We start from the raw sequence: 6,348 nt of genomic DNA on the forward strand, positions 1-6,348 counted from the left end.
AATGTTCTTTGGCTGAAATTTCAAAGTTAAGATATCAGCAAGGGGACTTCTGAGAATTATGTTATGGGTGCAATGGAATTCTTTCACTCAGAGCACAAGCACTGAACAATTTTCCTCTGACACCTCTGAGGTACCCCCTTCCCCAGTAGTGATGTAACTGAGATAGGAATGCTGCCAGGGATTGAGGTTTGGGGTCACACCCAGCAGTGCTCAAGGCTTAGTCCTGGCTCTGTGCTCAGGAATGACTCCCGGGGTAGGGGGTGGAAGGATTTATTCCCTGGTCTATCTCTCTGGCTCTGAATACAACTCTTTTTCTAATAATAGCTTTATTTAAGCCCCATGATTACAAACATGTTTGTAGTTGGATTTCAGTCATAAAAAGTACACCCCCTTCACCAGTGCAACCTTCCCACCATCAATGTCCTCCATCTCCCTCCTCCCCCACCCACCTGTCTGTATTTGAGACAGGCATTCTATTTCTCTCACTCACTACCATTGTCATGGTAATTGTCAATGTAGTTAGAGAAATGTAGCCTGTTTCTCTAACTTTTCAATTTTAGAATCTGAATCAAGTTTCAGAAAATTTAGAACTGTATTGCATATATAATAAATTTTCAAAGAACTGGGTGACCCTGGTGACCACAGTGAAGGTTTTGGGGGCTTCAAGCTCTTTCACCTTTGTCAGTAAGAGGATGGGAAGCCCCAACCATCTGAAGGGATTACCCATTTCAGACTAGGATTAAAGTTCTAAACAACTTCTGGGAACTCAGATGCCAGCACCCCTATCTGCCTGTCTTCTGTGCTGTGCTGCATTTTTGGCCTGATTTCATCCTGTGTGTGGCTCATCTGCGGATGGCTCGCCTTCCCTGGAGCCTTCCCTGGAGGTGAGTTTATACGCCCAGAAAGGGAGGAGCCAGAGGAGCACGGCCGCTTTGCTTCGCAGACATGCACATCATTTAGCCAATGAATACAACCACAACATGTAAAAAAACCCACAATACAAGTGTGACAATGGGGAAACAAAGCAGGCCAGTGCCAGACATAGAGAATGATGATGGCAACTCTGATGACTTGAACATGACCAACCAACTAGTCAGTCTCTCAGATAAGGAGTTTAGAGTCGCAATATGGAAGATGTTCAAAGAACTCAAAGAAAGTATAGAAGAGAACACTAATAAGAATCAAGAGAATATGAAGATAGAAATCAGAAAACTTTAAACTGAAATTTCAGGTCAAATATCAGGTCTGAAAAACTCAGTAAATGAATTAAAGAAAAACATGGTTGAGCTTTCCCGCAGCAGCTAAGGATAGAATTAGTACACTGGAAGATGAGATGAATAACAATTCCATACAGCAGAAGAAATTGGGAAAAAGCCTTAAAGCAAATGATCAAACAATGGAAAAATTACTCAAAGAATGAGAACAGATTAAAATAGAAGTCTATGATAAGCTCAACAGAAACAACTTAAGAATCATTGGAGTCCCAGAGACCCAGGAAGAAAATCTCCAGGAAGAATCAATGGTCAAGAACATCATTAAAAAGAAACTACCAGAGCTAAAGAATACATGCGATCAAATCCTGCATGCCCGAAGATACCAACTAAAAGAGACCCCAGAAAAAACACCCCAAGACACATCCTAGTCACAATGACGAATCCCACAGATAGAGACAGAATTCTGAAAGCAGCAAGATCGAAAAAAGAAATTACATTCAAGGGAACATTCTTGAGATTTATTGCAGACCTGTCACCAAAGACACTCAAAGCCAGAAGGCAGTGGTGGGACATAGTGACAAAACTCAATGAAATAAATGCTTCACCTAGAATACTACACGCAGCAAAACTCACTTTCAGGTTTGAAGGAACAATACATGGTTTCACAGACAAACAACAGCTCAGAAACTTTACAGACTCAAAACCAGTCTTACAAAAAAAAAAAAAAAACAACTGAACGGCCTACTTTAAGATAAGACTGACCGTCTTCTCTGTCTTTCCTGAACTCTGGAAGCTCTCCTCAGAGCCCTGGGAAGCGAACCCCAAAGAAACTACATTCGGGAGCTACCCAGCGAGCCAGTGAGTGAGTGAGTGAGAAATGGCTGCATGTGGGGGTTTCCAGGCAGACTGCTGATTGCTCTACCTGCAGTCTCCACCCGGCTGTGCTTCTTCTGAGGAAACTGGGCACCAGAAGGGAGCCCTGTCCTACTCTTCTCTGTCTTTCCTGAACTCTGGAAGCTCTCCTCAGACCCCTGGGAAGCGAACCCCAAAGAAACTACAATCGGGAGCTACCCAGCGAGCCAGTGAGGAGTGAGAAATGGCTGCATGTGGGGGTTTCCAGGCAGACTGCTGATTGCTCTACCTGCAGTCTCCACCCGGCTGTGCTTCTTCTGAGGAAACTGAGCACCGGAAGGGAGCCCTGTCCTACTCTTCTCTGTCTTTCCTGAACTCTGGAAGCTCTCCTCAGAGCCCTGGGAAGCGAACCCCAAAGAAACTACATTCGGAAGCTACCCAGCGAGCCAGTGACTCTCCTCAGAGTCCTGGGAAGTGACCCCAAAAATACAGCATTCTGAAGCTGCCCAGCGAGCGAGTGAAAACTACGCCTGACCAGTGGGGCCCGACTGTGAAAAACTGTGAGTGCTGCCTGTGTGTGTCTCTCTGCTATCCTGTTGCGTGAACCTCCTGAGAGTGGGCTGAAAAGAGGCTCCAGAAGGCACTTAGCTCCACTTCGCTACGCAGCCGTGCGCTCTTTCTAAAAAAAAGAACACCATCACAAGAAGAAAAAAAACCACACTAAGAACTGTGCTGGATCACAGAAGCAAGAATTTCTCTCCAGACTGTCTTCTCTGCTGCGTGCTTGGGCCTAAGATTTGATCCTGTGTGAGGCTTCATCCACGGAGGACTCCCCTACCTTGGAGGCAAGTCGGCCCATCCAGAAAGGGCGGAGCCAGAGAAGTGTGTTGCCTGCATCATATAACCAATGAATACCACCACAACACGTAGAAAAACCCACAATACAAGTGTGACAATGGGGAAACAACGCAGGCCAGCATCAGACATAGAGAATGAAGATGACAATTCTGATGACCAGTTAACGACCAACCAACTAATCAATCTCTCAGATAAGGACTTTAGAGTAGCAATATGGAATATACTCAAAGAACTCAAAGAAACCATGAATAGAATAGAACAGAACACTAATAAGAATCAAGAAAATATGAAGACAGAAATCACAAAACTCCAAACTGAAATAACATGTCAAATAACAGGCCTGAAAAAAATCAGTAAACGAAGTGAATGACAAAATGGATAAGCTCTGGGACAGGGTATCAGAAGCTGAGAATAGACTTGGTGCTGTGGAAGATGAGATACATAACAATTCGATACAACAGGAGAGACTGGAAAAAAAACTTAAAACAAATGAACAGACAATGGAAAAATTAGTCAAAGAATGGGAACAGATGAAAATAGAGGTCTATGATAAGATCAACAGAAACAACTTAAGAATCATTGGAGTCCCAGAGACCCAGGAAGAAAATTTCCAGGAAGAATCAACGGTCAAGAACATCATTAAAGAGAAACTCCCAGAGCTAAAGAATATATGTGATCAAATCCTGCATGCTCGAAGAGTACCAACCAAAAGAGACCCAAGAAAAACCACCCCAAGACACATCCTAGTCACAATGACAAATCCCACAGATAGAGACAGAATTCTGAAAACAGCAAGATCAAAAGGGGAAATTACATTCAAGCAAGCATCCTTGAGATTTACAGCAGACCTGTCACCAGAAACACTAAAAGCCAGAAAGCAGTGGTGGGATATTGTGACAAGACTGAATGAAATGAATGCTTCACCTAGAATACTGTACCCAGCAAAACTCACTTTCCGGTTTGACGGAAGAATACATGGTTTCACAGACAAAAAAACAGCTCAGAAACTTTACAGACTCAAAACCAGTCTTAAGAGAAAAACTGAAAGACCTAATCTAAGACAAGACTGACCAAAAGACACACCAAATTTCGATATAAAGATGGCATTAAATCCCAGGACAATTCTTTCTCTCAACGTCAATGGACTAAATGCACCAGTTAAGAGACACAGAGTGGCTAAATGGATCAAAAAACTTAATCCAACCTTCTGCTGCCTACAAGAAACGCACCTGAATAGTCAGAACAAACATAGACTCAAAATAAAAGGCTGGAGAAAAGTTATCCAAGCAAACAACACCCATATAAAAGCTGGAGTGGCCATACTAATATCAGATAATGCAAACTTTATACTCAGAAAGGTTGTAAGGGACAAAGATGGACATTTTATATTAATCAAGGGGTATGTAGAGCAGGAAGAAATAACTCTCCTAAACATATATGCACCAAATGAGGGGCCAGCAAAATATTTAAAACAACTGTTGACAAATCTGAAAAACAATATCAATAACAACACAATAATTGTGGGGGACCTCAACACTGCTTTGTCAACACTGGATAGGTCAACCAGACTGAAACCCAACAAGAATATACTAGACCTGAGGAGAGAAATGGAAGAAAGAGGCCTAGTAGATATATATAGGACACTCCATCCCCAGAAACCTGGATACACATTCTTCTCCAATGTACATGGGACATTCTCCAGGATAGACTACATGCTGGCACATAAAACATACCTCCATAATATCAAGAGGATAGAAATTTTGCAGACTACCTTCGCTGACCAAAAGGCTCTGAAATTATTTGTGAATTCCAAAGGGACTCAGAAGAAAAACTTTAACACCTGGAAGTTAAACAGCCTCATACTCAATAACCAGTGGGTCCGAGATGAAATCAAGAAGGAAATCAAAAGGTTCCTGGAAACAAATGACAATAAAGACACAAACTATCAGAACTTATGGGACACAGCAAAAGCAGTACTGAGAGGAAAATTTATAGCTTTACAAGCACACATCAGGAAGGAAGAAGGAGCTTACCTGAGTAGCTTAATGACACAGCTAATAGAACTAGAAAGTACTCAACAAAAGGACCCAAAAATAGGAAGACAGAAGGAAATAACAAAGCTGAGAGCAGAAAGCCTGTCTAGAGTACAGGCGGGGGTTGGGTGGGGAGGAGGGAGATTTGAGACATTGGTGATGGGAATGTTGCACTGGTGATGGGTGGTGTTCTTTACATGACTGAAACCCAAACACAATCATGTATGTAATAAAGTTGTTTAAATAAAAAAATGTATGAAAAGTAAAAAAAACAGTATTAGGGGTCCCCAGACTTCTCCTCCTCCCTACTCTAGAGGGGAGAAGCAGAGGGAGGGGCCGGGCAGATAGCTGGCTTCCCGTGCCTTGATTCTGGAGGCCAGCTCTTCCCAGGTATGTGGTTAGGGGACACCCCATTCCAAAACCATTCTCCCTAGCTTGGGGGATGCTGGAAGGCTTAGTGGGCCTCCAGCTGTTCCCCTATTTCTCCCTGGACTCTAAACCTGGCCTGAGTGCCACCTGGCCTGAGTGCCACCTAGAGTTCCATGTGGACTCTATTAGGGTCCCTAGGTTTCCTCCCCCTCCCTACTCTAGGGGGGAGGAGCAGAGTGAGGGGTCAGCAGATAGCTAGCTTCCGGTGCCTTGATCCTGGAGGCCAGCTCTTCCCAGGTATGGGGTTAGGGGACACCCCATGCCGGAGGCATTCTCCCTAGCTTGGTGGGTACTGGGAGGCTTGGCAGGCCTCCAGCCATTCCCCTATTTCCTCCCATACTCCAAGCCTTCCCTGGTTGCCGGCCCAGGTGGACTCTATTGTGGTCCTCGGGCTTTTCCCCTTTCTCTCCCGATACTAAGGGAGGTGGATGATGAGGTGGATGGTGGGCTGATGCAGCACTGGTGTATGTTGGGACATTACGTCATGTCATTCACTAGTATTTTTTTTCTCATTGGTCTCCATTTCAAAAACCGTGTGGGAGCTAGCGCCCCCACGCACACTATATATATTTAAAATAAAAAATGGGAGGATGAATGTGGGCGACCGTACACCCACATATTCAATGAATTTTTCACCGCTGCCTGATTCAAGCCAAAAGTTTGCATAGCCCTGAGCCAAAAGAACCCTGCAAATAAATTTAGCTCACCACAGAGAATTTGGCTTAACCAGATTCCTTAAACCCTTCCATGGAACCTGTTTTTTGTAACTGCTCTCAAGCATAGTTATAGATAGGTTTTTGTAAGGTTTAAATTGTAATCCTTATTTGCTTGCACAAAAGAAAGATCTATTAACTATTTGTTTAAGGATTTGCTTCCCCTCCCCCCATCCTGCCAGGTTTCTCCTTATCCTTCCCGCCATCAAAATGTGTCTGCTCCCATTGGTTAAAAATCGTTGTACCTGT

This window comes from Suncus etruscus, chromosome 9, assembly GCF_024139225.1.
Source record: "Suncus etruscus isolate mSunEtr1 chromosome 9, mSunEtr1.pri.cur, whole genome shotgun sequence".
NCBI lineage: Eukaryota > Metazoa > Chordata > Mammalia > Eulipotyphla > Soricidae > Suncus > Suncus etruscus.